Raw genomic sequence first — 17,472 nt, 5'->3', positions numbered from 1 at the left:
CCCCAATGTCTAGGCATGTTGAGAGATCCTATTCTAGATAAAGGATTGAATTTGTGGTGCCATGTGATTTGGACCAGTTACTTCTGCAGGGTAGAAGAGATACTTCTGTTGGACAGAAGGGATACATAATTTCTCCTTATGGGCGGGAGACAAAGATTAACTTGAAGATAAGTTAAGGAACTTGTTTGAACTTGTTTGTCAATAGATTGCTTGCTCTGTTTTCGTGTCTGTGCTATAGGTTATGGGAATGAACCATGTTCTCTAAAAGACTTAATTAATGGAGCTGACTTTAAGTGTCACACATAAATGTGGTAGGACCTAATTAGAAAACTAAATGGAGTCTTGTATTATTGATGAGTTAAGTGGCGTGGTTGGGTTTCTTGGAGTGATCCCATGAGTGGATATAGTTGGTTCTTGTGGTGTTGTGAGTCAAAGTTGACTCTTTTTTATGCTTTGTTTGATTTGGAGATTGAGTTGGAAGCTCCTTGTATAGTATCTTTTGGAGAAATTGTTCATGATTTCATAAATAAATCAGTGGATGAATTTGATTTTGGCAACAAAGAAAGGGTCAAAACTTTATTTAGAGACTCTAGAAGTAACATGTTTTCTCCTAGGGAAGATGGGTGGGACTTGAAAATTTTGGATTATGGTTGAGATTTGAGGGATTTGAAGATTTTGAAGGATGATGTACTTTCCTAGAATGATGATGATTGTCTCGAAGATTTTAAATAGAAAAATTTTTATGAGAATTTTATGGATGATTTTTGTTTACCTATAAATGAGTTGTTTGAGAGAAATGTGCCATTTGAGTCTTTTGAGAAGTCTACGGATAGATCATTGGATCCGATTTTTTATTGGCTGATAAATGTTGCATCGTTTTAAGAAAACTGTTGCACATAAATGTTTGCAAACTAGGGGGAGGACTAAATATGTCAAGCATTTTTTTGAAAACTAAAAACCCCTAGTCAACTGTAGTTAGGCTTGATTTTTGCTAGCTTAGTTGTTTGCGTGACAGTTTTTTTTGCTGCATAAAATTGTATAGACCTTTCTTGTTGGTCATGTGATGGGAGGCCCCACTATCCAACACCCATGAGTCAGTGGTAAATTCTTCTTGTACCGAGGAGCACACCTCCTCCATGGTCGCCATGAATAACTCCAACTCTACTTCACCCGTATTTGCTGTTTCTTTCCCTTTACTTTAAGGGTACCATTCTTTTCATCTGGCTTCTTGACACGACAATCTGCGATTGCATGTCCTTTCTTCTTGTAGTAGAAGTACTCTCCTTGAAACTTCTTCTTACCGCCCTTCTTCTTTTTGTCACCATCATTTTTGGTGGAGGAACCACCTTTGCCTTTTGCATTGGTAGAGAATGCAACATCTCCATTGTTGCTTCCTTCTCGGGCTTTCAGCCTCAACTCCTCCTCCAGTAATAATGCACAAAACTCCTCAAAACTCAAAGCTTTTGGTCTCACATGAGTATTAAGGACAGTTACTAGTCCATCAAACTTTTGTGGAAAAATCCGAAGACACCTTTGAGCTAGCTCTTCACTAGTCTTTTGTATCCCAACACCAGCCATCTGGTCACACAAATTCTTAATTCGAGTGATGAATGGTTCAGCTGTCTCTCCTTCAGTAAACTTCTCCGTTGCTAGTTGATTCTCTAAGTTTTGAATCCTTGTTTGGTTTTGCATTTCATACTGACTCCTCAGTACATTCTAAGCCTCTGATGCTTTGGTTGTATGCTAAATCAAAGTCAGAACACTGTTAGAGCAACTTGTAACTAAGGCACACAATGCATATGCATTCCTTTGTTTCCAAGCTCGTAGAAGATCTGCATTCGGAGGAATCATCACACTAGGATTTGATGGGTCGGGGATAGGCTGTGGTTCTACGTCAATTCCTAGCACAGTCTCCAAAAGCTCATAAGAATCAAGGATAGTTGTAATTTTGAACTTCCACAAGGTATAGTTTGTACAATCTAACTTTCCTTTGTTGAAGGTTGGTGGACGAATCCTCAGTGTTTGAATAGCTGGTACAGCAGCACCACCTCCTACACTGCTTCCTGATGCACCAGAACCACTTCCGAAAGATGACATTGTTCCTCTTTGCTGTTGAGGCCTTTGCCTCTTGTGCACTCTTCGATCCCTAGAGCCCCTTGGGCTCTGATACCATGTAAAAATTACACAGCGCAACGAACAGAATCTGAGAAAGAGATAGAGATAGAGAGTATGCAATAGATAAGAGGAGAATTAGAAAATTTCTTTAGCTCCAAACAACTGATATAGAGATGGCTCTGTCCACCCGTGCCTTCCCCATAGTGAAGCTTAGATGGCGATCTAGACAGAAGATAGGTGAAGAGCTTAAGGCTAGTTGGAACAACTTTGACTGGGTGAAAGATAGGTGATCGATTGTTGTGAAGGGGTTTAGCTTTTATAACCTTTGAAGGCGGTTAGGTCGGCTTGACCGACATACCAAATGAGCCTCCACTAGTCGGCCAGGAAATATTCTAGGGAATACTCCCTTTACCATTGGGGCCAGGGGCACTACCCCCGAACCCCTGCCAGGGGGACCACTGGCCCCCCTGGGACCCCCCAGCCAAGGGCCACTTCTACGGCCCCCGCACCCCAAAATAGGGGCCCCTTTTAACTCCCTTACTCTGCAACTTGATGCAATGTGCCTCGAGTTGCTACCAGCTTAACTACTCAGTCCAACCCAAAGATTAGACCCACAACGGTCACCTTTTTGCCATCCGGTCACATAGACCTCATTTGATATACAAGTCAGGACTCAACCAATATTTAGGCTCACATTTGGCTTCTCCTCATAATGGGGGCCTTAAAAATTTGAGCACCATGGATCATTGGTAGCACCTTATGAGGGTGGGGCATTGAGCATATCTAACAAGGATAACAATTGAAAAAGAGGTCTTCTTCATAAGCATAATTTGCTAATGAGTCAGCAAAATGGTTCCAATATTGTTGAACAAATTGAAGAGACACCCTTTCCAACTCACCAATTAGATCTATAGTAGTAGGATAATATATACAAAGGATGGGATTGCTACTGTGTACATCCCATTTAGTTGATTCAATATCAACTAGGAATGCCCTTTACTAGTAAATGGCGAATACCCCTATCTTAGCAATGTTCACTCCCATTATCAGGGCTTTATATTTTTCCATACTGTTAGTAAATCCTACCCTAAGATAGGCACCTAATTTCATCGTAACCCTACCCTAGGGATCTCTAATGACTACCCTGATGCTCCCTTTATTATTGGGACCCCTCGTCGTTCTATCAAAATACAATGTATATGTCCATAAAGGGTTTATATAACTAGCCGTTGACAATGGCTATACTCATAACTATGATAATTGAAGTTGAACATATTGAGAGGATGAACCAATCCACTCTGTGCTTGCGAGGGTAGGGCATGTAGATAGGATCATTCCTTTCTTCATGGAGTGTGTTGTAGAACGCCATCCATGCATCAAGATTTGTATCCTAGATCCTTCTCCGCCACTTGGGCTGTGCTTCATAGCCTTGGACTGTGTTGGAAACCTGGTACAATGTGTCCTATCAGTAGTCCGGGACCTCCCACCTCCATTGAGTAATAACTATGCTCAGCTCCTCGACCCATCAATTTGCTAAGTTGTTGGCTATTTGAATTATGTTGTCCACTACTTTGACTGGTAGGACCTCGTCTAGGGCCCATGGGTAGAGGAATGATAGCTCAAAGGGCCGGGTTTGGAGTTCTCCTTGCTCCTAAATAATCAATTCTTGCGGCCAATCGATGGGATAGCAATCCTTGTATTCTGGCATGGGATCTCTAGGAAACTATTGGGGTTGCACTCTAGCTCTTTGTTGCGCTTGCTCCACCAATTTTGGTGTTCTTCTCTTAGCTGCAATGATGCACTCGGGTACTTGGCTGTCTTTTGGATATTTCTGAGGTACATCTGGCAGTGGTGGGCTGCTAATCTCTCAAGTTTATTACTCTTCTTCTAGCTCCTACTAAAATTTTAGCCCTTCCTTAGGCGGTTGCTCTTGTGGGGTCAGAGTCGGGGGGTGAATGCGCCTGCTCTTGCTCTTCAAAACTTAGCTCCTTTAGCTGATTGGTTGAGAGACTGGCTTGCCTCAAATACCAACATTGTTCTTTTTATCAAGATTGTGGGAGAGAAGGATGGAGTCTCACTTGTAGCTTTCTTACTTACACAATGGGGGAATACACACAAAGGTGGAGGCTGAAAACAGTTTTCCTCTTCCTAGTTGTGTAAGCCAAAAGAACTCTAGTACAGAAAAATAGAAGAACCCTATATATGGGTCTCAAACCAAACTCAACTAACTAAGGTGGCATACTAACTGAGCCACGAACTAGAGTAGATAAGGATAGCTGTCATCTAGCTATTATTCATGGGCGGTGTACCAACCGCATCTGCAGCTAACAAGTTGGTGACATAAATGCACGACGGTCACCCTGGCATATCACGAGTGGAGCTCGATATCTCAACACTTTTCTCATTAGGTTGGTGCTAGTTGGAAGAGCACACTCTTGCAGGCTGTACTTCAGGGCTCTGGTGGTTATCTCTAACTTCCTTCCCATCTTATGGTCAGATCTTTATGAGATAGATGTCAAGATAAATTCTCTTCATGGGGACTTACATGATGAGATTTACATGGAGCCACCTAAGGGCTTTGTAGAACCTAGCAAGGACCATTTGATGTGCAAATTGAGAAAGAGCCTTTATGTCCTTAAGTAGGAAGCTAGGGAATGGTACTACAAGTTTGATGCTTTTATGTCCTAGCATAGCATTTGCAATGGGAGTTGTGGCACACTATATGGCTACACTTGGTAGAAGGCATTGAGATGTCATCAAGGGTATCGTGAGGTACTTGAAGGGCACAACAACTATGTGCATCTATTATGGTGGCCAAGATATAGGAGTCAGGGGCTATGTCTTCACCTATGTTGGAGGTGCTATTTCTTGGATGTCCAGGGTATAGAAATGCATGACTCTATTCACTACAGAGGCACAATATGTTGCAACCACCGAGGCTTGCAAGGCGGCTCTCTAGCTAGACCGACCTTGGCATTACTAATGTGGTCCCTACGGAAAAATTGTAATGCCAACTCAAGGAATCTTAAGAGTACAAAATGATAGGATTCTAGAGATAAGGGAAAAACCTCTAAAAAATCATACTCTCTATGAGCACCTTGTTCAATAGAGAGACTTCCCTGAACAAGATGCAACAAACATCAAGGAATCCACTCTTGGAACAGACCATATCAAGAGATGATCACAAGTCATGCAGTCATTGATTAATTTGTAAACCTAGAATCTATTACAAATTTGATCTTAGCCACGTGGAGCCTTAAACAATTAACCAAAGACTCCATACATTTAAACTTGAATAAACAACTTGAAGAAGATGGAAAATTCATGTGTGCAAACTTGGCTTGAGAAGGGGGAAACTTTAAAGGTGGAATAAAACCTTAGGAAAAGAAAATTAGAAAGAATGAAATAAGAAGTAAGAAGAAAAAGATCGAGGAGAGGGGGGCAGCCAAAAAGGTCATGCCCCCCAATCTATAATTGTTTTTTTCCTCAAAATCACACACTTCCCCGCCCCCCCACACCAAATCACTCCTCTCCTCTAACATTAAATCTCTTTGCTCTCAGGTTGAGAAAATGTATGCTTCTCCCTCTGCTATTTTCTTATTCAAAATATACCCCCCCCACCCGCTCTCCCCTCCCAAACTTTTCAAATCAACTTCTTCCCTCCCCTTTAAAAAGAAAGAAGATGCCTTTTCTTTCTCCCCCAATTTTTTTAAATCAAATATATTGGTTTTCTGAAACTATCATCAAACATCCTTAGAATTGTAGAGGCATCCTTTTGGATCTCTAATCCTAGCCTCTCCATCATTTCTAAGGTCATAATGTTAACACATGATCCTATATCCACAATGGCATGGTCCAGCAATATACCGTCAAGATAAAAAGACACCCTTGGGCAATATTTTTTGGTATAGTCAAACCAATCACCTTCAACATGAGCTATACTCAGGGGTTCGACAATATTTCTAGTGCAAAGGATCTTTTTAAACTCCTTACACACTCCCAAGAATAGTTTGATTAATTGGAAGAGGTTAGTTGATCTCACAAAGAGAACCTGCTAGATCAAATCCCTGAAAGCTAGCAATAGTTCTTTTCTCCTGCCACGTCTGTTTTGTCATTAGCAGCCTTGAAAAGACCACCTTGCATATTAGGGTTAAGGATATGCTTGCCCTTATTATCATCTTGTTTACGGGTTTCCTCAACAAGTTTTACATTATCTTTATCTCTCTCGTAATTACACGTAAATTAGAAGCATCCATGGCATTAACACACACTACTTTTATCAAACTTACGTTAATGCCACTAGGCCATTGTTCCACAACAACCACGCCATTTATAGCTAAACATTGATGGACCACTCTCTTCAAGGCGTCGACTTTCTATTATGTTTTATTGCTCATTCAAGAAGTTTATGTCTATGGCTATTTGTCTATAGTGTTCAGATATCATGTCAATATAATACTTCATCGTATCCCTAACTTTCCCAAGAACATTCGAAGCACTAGACTCATAACCATAATCATCCCCTTATCGGCATTCCAATGGCCTTACCACCTGGTTAGATACCTGGGGAGTCCACCTATCTATAATGTCTATATAATGTATATTCAAAGGATATTAAGAAATACCCTTTCTTTACATGCTATAATGCCTTAAAATGACCCCTTTTACTCTACTAAACTTATGGATCTTTATCAAATTGTAATTAAAAGATCCCTTTTGTAAATATAATATTGTAATTTTTACTAAATGTTGCACCCTTTCTTTTAAACTCACGAGGTATCTTGCATGTTCTATAAGGTGGACCCCCCAGGGGTAGATATTGGTTGTTGATTAGTTGGCATTACATTGGGATTCATCATTTGGCTTCTGCTAATTAATACACCCATTTGGCTAGCAACATTAGGAGGAGCTAACAACATAGGTACATTTGACATCACCCTTCCTCTTACAATAGGTTTGGTCATGGGTGTACTTATCACACCTTAACCTCCACTAGCTGTAGTTAATACCAAATTATTGCTATGGTCCAAGTTTGAATAGAGATTTTCCCTAGATGCGTAGCCCACTTGTAATCACGAATCTATCTCTTTTGCTCGTTTAATGGCATCATTTATATTAGCGAGAGTGACACTAATAAACTACACTTGGATGTTAAGATCTATTCTATGTAGGAAGTACTCTAGTTGGGCAGTAGGTGAAATGAGAATACAAATTTGTAATTTGTGGAACACCTATTTCAATTTCTTAGCATAACCTCAAGTATTCTCATGAGGCTCTTGACATGTAACATTGAAAACATGTACCTAATATTGACCACCTCTCTTAGGGCAACTCTCTTTTTGGAAGGCCGCATGAAATAGATATATCGTAGTTATGGTTCTAGCTTCCAAGCTACGATACCACACCACAATTCTTCCTTTTAGAGTCATATTAAAGAACATCATAAGATGTCGTTTGTCCTCAATCCGAAAATTAAATATTAACTTTTGGAACTCACTAAGATGGAGCTCCGCATCCCCTTCTGCTAACCCATTAAAATTGGTTAGGGAAAAACCAAGCACTGACAAATGTGACATTCCTGTAGGTATCGCAATTAGTTGTGCCATATTAATGATCGTGTTTGCTGTAGGGTTTGATATTGGGTTTTTTCTTTTAGCTCTTTCTGGACATTGAATCTCAGCTTAATGCTTTTTATCAGGAAGTATTAGATCTATCTCAATAGTCTTTGGCATACACTAATTGACTAGGTTCCTATTAGCCAAGGCTCAAAAATTTCCAATTATTAGCATCACCCACAAAAAATGCACCACCTTTTGGGACACTAAATGCACTGGCTCTTTTGGCTCTAGCCAAGGCTTCTAAACACACCAAACAACCCTCACAACATTGTGGCTAGTAGTGTCTGGATGATACAAAATGGTTTATTTGACTAATGCGTTTATAGACATAAGTTTCAAACCATAGTCCAATAGTTTTCTCATCTCGACTCCAAGCAAGGGGAACTTCCCATACATAGGTGACTAATTTACCTCCATCTATACACATAGAGGGCATCTCTCCACCTGAATGTCGCGGCCCCTACGACTCTCCTACATCCTAGGGATTGGCCCCAAGAAGTGATGTCTAATACATAAAGAACAAGGAAACATAGTCCTCTCTTCTTATCTTTTCGATCTAGGATATTTAGTATATTCTCACATAAACTTTTCCCAAGATAACTATTCTAACCTATGACAAAGAAACCTCTTTTTCTCAATGTAGGCCAATAGTTTGGCAGATAAGGGCTATGCATCCAACAGTTTTCCTTTGATACCATGCTTTGTGCATATTTAGTGTGTAATGTCATAGCATGCTCAAATAGTTTTAACTAACAATAAACCACGTGATGTGCAAAGATATTCTTTTTATGCCTCTCCCTAGTGTAGTGCGGCATTGAGGTAATGGAACCATGCTAACTTCTACTTTTACTTCTTTAGATATTCAACGTGCGTCATGTCATAGTATGCTAAAACCATTTTAATTAATAGTTAGCCATGTGATGTGCAAAGATATTCCTTTCATGCTTCTCCCTAGTGTAGTGCAGCATTGAGGAGATGGAATCAGGCTAACTGGTGCTTTTACTTCTCTATATATTCAACGGAACCCAAATCTTGCACTTCAATACACAATTATTTATTTTTACATGAAGAAAAATTTGGCATTTTAGCCTCATTGCATGTTGATATATTATATGTAGCATTCTTTATATCATGTTTTATTTTTCCATAAGAATACTCCTTAAACAAGCACCTTAACACAGAAGCAGATGTAGTCTGAGGCTAAGCCTCGTGCACTACTACCCACCATACATCTGAACATGTTCTACTATTTTTTTCCATTTTTTGGATTTAAAATTTTCTTAATTTTCTACTATTTCTCCTTAATTTTCTTGATTATTTCTACTATAAATACTCACAGCGTAGACTATTTCATCTGCATACAACATTTCTTTCTACCGTTTCTATTGATTATTATCAAAACTATTTCATTTTGTGTATCTTTGCATGCTTTAGATAATTAATCTCTCATTCTTGTGATGTTAGATTCTACATTTTCTTTATGATAGCACTCAAACATATCACATACTACACTCATATTAACTTTCATGATACATGCACATCATTTCCATGATTAAACATACAAAAGAATAATTTTTAAATGAAAAATGAGACTTACTAGGATTTTTCATCTTTTATATTTTTATTGTTGCATACACAGCGAACAAATTGGTCCGAATTTGAGGTCTACTCAGTGTTGGATAGCGCAGCTTAACACTAGCATCAACATCATCTAATATTCATCTGGTTCAAGTTGGATAACCATTCCCCATCTTGAACTTCTCTTGATTATTCCCACAAGAATATCCACAAGAGGAGAGGGAGACAAGAGAGAGAGAGACTAGAAATGGGCATTTTTGACCAGACCACCATTTGCGGAGCTAGAATTGGTGATAGATAGCAAAAAAATGGAGGAGAATCATGATGTCATATGTTGGTATGAGTCTTCTTTGGCTATCATGGCCCTTCTCACCTTGCTCCTCCTCATCTCATCGATTTGTGGTCCCTCCTTCTCCTTTTCTTTTTCATTTAAAAAAAATGCCGCCCCTCTTGTCACATGAAAAATTTGGGGAGGGGAATGCCCCAAAGGTCACACATTCCCACTTCTCAAAAACCCTTTTTCCATTTGCCACTTTCTTGGCCTCCCGTTCGGGTACCCACAATTTTCTCGTCCAATATCAAAATTGAAGTCTAAAAATTTCTACATACCCATCTAGGACTCTTGCTCTGCTTGGCACTTGACATTTTCAGTAACCCCACTCAAATTTTATTTAAGAAAATCTAGAATGGCTATGGGATTTGTCTTAAAATATGACTTTAAAACCTATCATTCACGACGCTTAAAATGATCGGATCTGTCTCTGCCACTTCTAGTGGCCTCATATTTTTGCTTTAAAATAATGCATTCTGATATGCTTTTGGCCATTTTTGTGTCTTAAAATACTTCTCTCATTGGTGAGCATAGGATACGCAAACTAAGCCCATCGAACCCATAAACTGATCTACACACAAAGCATTAAGTTGCTTCAAATAAAATACATAACATAACACAAAACACAACTCTCACCCTACCCTCTAACAAAGATCAAGGCATAAATTACAAAAGGGATAGGCCAAGCACAATTTGACAATGAGATCAAGAGCTAGTTGCTAACCAAGTGCTCCAACATAGATCGGCTAAAAGATCTATCAAAGAAGTCATCCTAAGTGGTGGTCTAACCTACCTATCCTAGCTTAGGACAAATGCACCAAGAACTTCCATAATATGAGGACTCGTATAGCTTGGTCAAATTAAATTCATATATATTTTTCATTTTTCACATTCTTCATTCTTCATTATTTGGTACTTGCACGTGTAAAAAGAAGGGAGTTGAGCGTACTGTGACCCAAGGAGAATAGGGCATCGGCCTCAGGTCCACTCTTAATACCCAAGAACCTACCAAGCTCTTGGGCGGTGACACTAAATCCTTTTTGTTTACTCACATTTATTTCCATTCCAACCATCCTTCTTTTCTTCTGGCTAGATGCTATCCCCAAGAAGGGCAAGGTATTTGGTTATAACTGGTTCATGGGAATCTAACAGGCCTTCACAAGGTAAGGAACAATTGCTCATTTAATTTTTCATTTTCATATTTTTATTTTAGGGGTTATAGTCCCTTTTTACACATCTCCATATTATATGTATTTCAGACACATTTATCATTTTCTTCTTTTATTCATAAGGCTTTCCTAGTTACCTCACAACTAATAAGAATTCCTAGAATGAACTTCTTGGCAAGGTAGGAGGATAAGATCACTAGGACTACCTCTAAGGTAGAGCTTTGCATGCCCAACAATGTCTTCATAGGAGGTGGACAACTGCTCAAGCCTCCCCAGATATACCTAGCCTAATCCTAGGACTTCATGCCTTGATTACAAGACCCCAACAGAGAAAAAGTATCCCTCAATTACATTGGCACATTTTGCTTAAAGAGAAGGAACTTGGAAAGGAAAGACATCACTTGGACTAGCCACAATAAGCGTCCGCAAAATAATTAGCTCCCTCCAGGTGCTTCTTCAAACTTGTCTAGTGTAGCACTAAAATAGAAAACCATCAAACATATCCACACTAAACAAATACATGCCCATCTTGGCCTAATGAAATATACCATTGATATCGAAAACCATCAACCCTCTTAGCCTAATGAAATAAATCAATATAGGTTATACGACATCCCCTCTTGGAGTGGTATTGGACATGCAACAAGATGCGCCATTCCAAGGAGAAAATAGAGATCTCATCCCTAAACTAAGTGCATGAAATTATGACCCCTGCCTCTTGCATATATAGCAAGAGGTGTATGCATAACATGTCATCTAATAAGCCTATGGGTTCAGCATAATAATGGTAGATGGGTCTTAGCTACTTTCTACATCACCCAAACTAGCAACTATGTGCCATATAAAGCATATCCAGATAGCAATCGCTATAATCGACCAAGTTTCATCTCATCATGAAGAGATATATTTGAGCTAGGACTACACTTGAAAAAGAGGCCTTCTTCATAAGCATAATTCGCTAATGAGTCAGCAAACTGGTTCCAATATTGTTGAACCAATTGAAGAGACACCCTTTCCAACTCACCAATTAGATCTATAGACGTAGGATAATACATACAAAGGATGGGATTGCTGCTGTGCACATCCCATTTAGTTGATTCAATATCAACTAGGAATCCCCTTTACTAGTAAATGCCGAATACCCCTATCTTAGCAATGTTCACTCCCATTATCAGGGCTTTATTTTTTGCCATACTGTTAGTAAATCCTACCTCAAGATAGGCAGCTAATTTCATCGTAACCCTACGCTAGGGATCACTAATGACTACCCTGATGCTCCCTTTATTATAGGGAACACTCATCGTTCCATCAAAATACAATGTATATGTCCATAAAGGGTTTATATAGCTAGCCATTGACAATGCCTATACTCATAACTATGATAATTGAAGTTCAACATATTGAGAGGATTAACCAATCCACTCCTTGCTTGCGAGGGTAGGGCAGGTAGATAGGATCATTCCTTTCTTCAGGGAGTGTACTGCAGAACGCCATCCATGCATCAAGGTTTGTATCGTAGATCCTTCTCCGCCACTTGGGCTGTGGTTCGTAGCCTTGGACCGCGTCTTGGAAATTTGGTACACCTTGTCCTATCAGTAGTCTAGGACCACCCACCTCCATTGAGTAATAACTATGCTTTGCTCCTCGACCCATCAATTTGCCAAGTTGTTGTCCATTTGAATTATGTTGTCCACTACTTCCACTGGTAGGACTCAGTCCAAGGCCCATGGGTAGAGAAATGATAGCTTGAAGGGCCCGGTTTGGAGTTCTCCTTGCTCTTAAATAATCAGTTCTTGGGGCTAGTTGACCCGATATCAATCCTTGCTGCATATAGTTGCAGCAGGCCTCATGCCATGCAAGTTCTTAACAATGATGCAAAAGTTGAATAAACCCAAACCCATGGCATGGAAGTATTTGAAAAGAGTAGGAGACGACCCTTGAGTGCAGTGCATGTAAAAAGTGCAACATGAAGTGCTCGTGAACCCATAATTGTGGTGATAATGTGCAAGAGTCTCGGTAAGAAAAACTTACTAGTTCCACAATGTTCGGCCGCTACTAGCAATCTCTAGCTCCAACCTGTCCAAAACGAAAACCAAACTCGGCCAAGGCTATCAAGTTTCCACACTGAAAAAATCAAACAGAAGGAAAGAAAGAAATCCTAAGCTAGTTAAACACATAAAATCCAACTACGATACAACAAAACAAACTGTCACGCAAACAATTAAGCTAGCAAAAATCAAACCTAACTACAGTTTGACTAGGGGTTTTTCGTTTCAAAAATACGCTTAATCTTGACAATGTGTACTACATGAAAGGGTGATTAAGAGTGAGAGTGAGAGAGAAGCACATGCAAAAGAAAGAGAGCAATGGCTATGGAGGTTTGAACTCAAGAGAGCAAGACCGATATGTGGGAACTCCAACAATCATAATGTGTGACCCAACTTCCCTTTATTATTCCATAGTAAAGTATAGAGAACAAACATGATAGAGATGGGTGACCACCACCTCTAGTGTAAAAGTGTGCATGCACTGAGTATAAGATAAATATAGGTGACTAGGTATAGGTGGCCTTCAACCCCCCAACAACCTTCCACTTAAAGGTAAATGTGCTTGGAGTGAGGAGAAAAACACAACGTACATATGAATACAACTAGATGAGAAAGGATGTCATCTCATCCTATGCCCATCATCTTTTGAAGGAAGGCATTACATTCCATTGGCAGAATTTTAGTGAGTAGATCCATAAGATTGTCATTTTTAGAGATCTTGATGAGTTCTATCAACTTGTCCTCAATCATCTCTCTAATGAAGTGGTAATAGACCTAAATGTTATTGGTCTTTGCATGACAGACTAGATTACAAGTGAACCTAGATGGCACTCATAGAGACCGAATGGAGAGTAGGAGTCATAGAGGTGATACTAATAAGGTCTGCAACTAGAGGACAACCATAGGACCTCTTTGAGAGCTTCAATGGCTGCAATGTACTCACCCTCAATAGTAGACAAGGAAACACATTTATGCACCCTCCTTGACATCCAAGAAACAACACCTTGAGTAAAGATATATATACAGATGGACTTCCTACTATCTACATGTCCTACATAATCTGGATCTATGTAGCTTATGACTCTAGTATCCTAGCTCCCATAGCAAAGACACAAGTCTAAAATATCCTTAAAGTATCTTATGATATCCTTCACGATGTCCCAATGTCATCTACCATGTTGAATATATCAACTTTTTTATATCTAAGTGTTAAATGAAGATAAAGAATCTGAGTTCTTGCATTGATTGCATTGAAATGGTTAAAAATTAGGCTAAAAACTACATTTTAGGTCATAAATATTAAGGGAAATTAAGAGTTCTAATTAATATTAATAAGAAATGAATCAAAATGGTGTTATAATACATAAAAATGATTCTAGAAATGAAGTTTCATAACCTAGAGATAAATCTACTAAAAGATTTATGCTTTTTAGTACAAAAAATGGTAGTTTTTTATTGTAATTAGTAAAAATTAAGGATATTAATGAGAGATTAAGATCAAGACCTAAAAACAAAGTTGAACTAGGTTAAGATGGATTCACCTATCAAATCTTAGTTCAAATGGACATAATATCATTTGTTGCCTATCCTAAATTTGGGAAGCACAACTTTGTAATTGGATTGTGTTTATTAGTTGAAAATTAGGCATTGCAAAGCTTGATTATAGCTACTTAGAAAAAGTATGTTTGGCTATGGTGTTTCCCACTAAGAAATTTATACATTACATTCTTTATGAGAGGGTGGTATTCTTCACCAAGGATGAGGGACTATGCTTATTGTTGAACAAGCTTCAATCCCTGGATCTCACTTATCTTTGAGGAGTTTAAGGAAGAGTGGGCTGATGTCAACAATTGTGACAAGTTATGTAAGATTGATGTAGCCTCAATGGTATGCATCTATTACACATTATCTATCCATAGGAAACCAAGCAGAAGCTCTTTCCAAATTTGAGAAGAGGAAGATTAAGCAACAATCACTTCATTTTTCCATTATAGCTACTATCTTTTACAGAAGGGGAGGGGGTAATGTATATCATTGTTACGTGGTACTTGATGAGGTACCATTTATTTTAGAGGAATGCCATGATTCATCATGTGGGGGTCATATTGCTAGATGGCTTACTATCCAAAAGGCATTATTTGTTGGATATTGGTGGCCAATGGTTTTCTAGGATGCTATTAAATATGTGAAGTGTTGTGATATCTGTCTGAGACATGATGTAAGAGGTCGCTAAACCCCATAAAGGGACCTTGCTCTTTGAAAAGTGGGACATGTATTTTGTTGGACATGTGATTCAAAAGAGCTACAAACCACGCCCCTTTCACATTAGTACATGGAAAATAATATGTTTTCCTTTGGAGATTAAGTTGCCTATAATAAGGTTCTCTGTAAATCATTCTTTGGGTGATGAGGATGTGTTACAAGAAAGGTTCACTTCCCTTGCACATCTTGATGAGATTTGATTACAAACTTTGTTACATTAGGAAGTAGGGAAGAAGCGGATGAAAGTGCTTCATAATCTTTGAGCCAAGAAGTATAAATTTGTTGAGGGTCAATTGGTCCTATATTATGATTCTCATCGTGAGCTACCCAAGAAAGTTGGAACACAAGTCGGGTGACTCTTATAAGATTGTTCATATAGGAAAGAATTTGCAAGGGGTAGAGTTCAAGACTAAAATAAACTTCAATAAGCTAAAGCCCTATTATGTGTAGGGGCTTTGGTACCTTTGCAGGTCTTCTAGGATCCAACTCAAACTTGCAGAGGGTACCACGACTATTGGATGGAAAAAGTTATTCCTTATCTTGAGCATCCATATTTAGAGAAACATTACCACCAAGGCAAAGATGTTTGGTGGAGTAAAAATTATCACATTACTAAGTGGCAAGTCAGATCTTTCAGTGAGCCATTCAAGTCTATTACCACCATCGCCATTGCCTTACTAGTAGTGTTCACATTGAGTTTAGTGAGGAATCAGGGATTATACTTGTTTTATATCCCCTCTCTAGGTTAGAATTTGATTATCAGAAGTACAAGTAGATTAATTTTTATGGTGGGCTACATCGATGAAGCCTTGGTTTATACATTATATTTTGATGGAGCTTCTCGAGGACCTACTAAAAATGCGAGTATAGGGATTGTCATTAAAGACCCCCATCATTGAGTGGTTTTAAAAATGGGAGTATATTTAGGAACCACTTTTACTAATAATATGGTAGAATACAAGGCCTTGCTTATGGGACTGAATTTAGCCAAAGACGTGGTGATATTCCTCGGTTATTGATGAAAGGTAACTCGTAATTAGTGATGGGCCACCTAGTTGAGTAGGACCTATATTGTAAGGGATCCGGTTCTACACATGCACCATCATGTAGCCTTGGATATACTTGAGATCTTTGAAGTAAGGAATTGCTAGTTGGTTCCTCATCTTAGTGGAATCACTTTGCAGACTCCCTGCCCAATTATTCCTTTATTGGCAGTGTCTTTCTCAACTATGATACGGAGGGGAATTTACAAGTGTCTATTGATATCATCCCAGGCCTACTATGGGGACTGCTTGTTGATATGTCCTGTTTTTTCCCACTGATGATTAGTGTGGGTTATGGGCAAGATGATGTTTCTATTCTTTCACAGACACATAAGATAGTTCAAGGGCCCATATTTGTTGGATACCTCTTGCCATTTATGCAAGGGATTAGCCAATAATTTGTTGCATTTAGTATAGGTCATGAGCAGCCCATTTCTTGGTCTAGACTACCGTGATGCATTTTATGGGATGACTATCCTGATGCTCCCTTTCTTATTGGGACCCCTCGTCATTCTATCAAAATACAATGTATATGTCCATAAAGGTTTTATATAGCTAGCCGTTGACAATGCCTATACTCATAACTATGATAATTGAAGTTGAACATATTGAGAGGATGAACCAGTCCACTCTGTGCTTGCGAGGGTAGGGCATGTAGATAGGATCATTCCTTTCTTCAGGGAGTGTGCTGGAGAACGCCATCCATGCATCAAGATTTGTATCCTAGATCCTTCTCCGCCACTTGGACTGTGCTTCGTAGCCTTGGACCATGTTGGAAATCTGGTACACCTTGTCCTATCAGTAGTCTGGGATCTCCCACCTCCATTGAGTAATAACTATGCTCTGCTCCTTGACCCATCAATTCACCAAGTTGTTGACTATTTGAATTATGTTGTCCACTACTTTGACTAGTAGGACCTCATCTAGGGCCCATGGGTAGAGGAATGATAGCTCAAAGCGCCGGGTTTGGAGTTCTCCTTGCTCCTAAATAATCAATTCTTGGGGCGAGTCGATGGGATAGCAATCCTTGCATTCTGGCATGGGATCTCTAGGAGACTATTGGGGTTGCGCTGTAGCTCTTTGCTGCAGTTGATCCACCAATTCTTGTGTTTTTGTCTTAGCTGCAATGATGCGCTCGGGTACTTGGCTGCCTTTTGGATCTTTCTGAGGTACATCTAGTAGTGGTGGTCTGCTAATCTCTCAAGTTTATTGCTCTTCTTCTAGCTCCTACTAAAATTTGGGCCCTTCCTTAGTCGGTTGCTCTTGTGGGGTCGGAGTTGGGGGGTGAATGCACCTCCTCTTGCTCTT

This window comes from Lygodium microphyllum, chromosome 18 (assembly GCF_053477565.2).
Source record: "Lygodium microphyllum isolate KBCC chromosome 18, Lygodium_microphyllum_v1.1.10, whole genome shotgun sequence".
NCBI classification, from domain to species: domain Eukaryota; kingdom Viridiplantae; phylum Streptophyta; class Polypodiopsida; order Schizaeales; family Lygodiaceae; genus Lygodium; species Lygodium microphyllum.
This window is presented reverse-complemented; position numbering follows the sequence as displayed.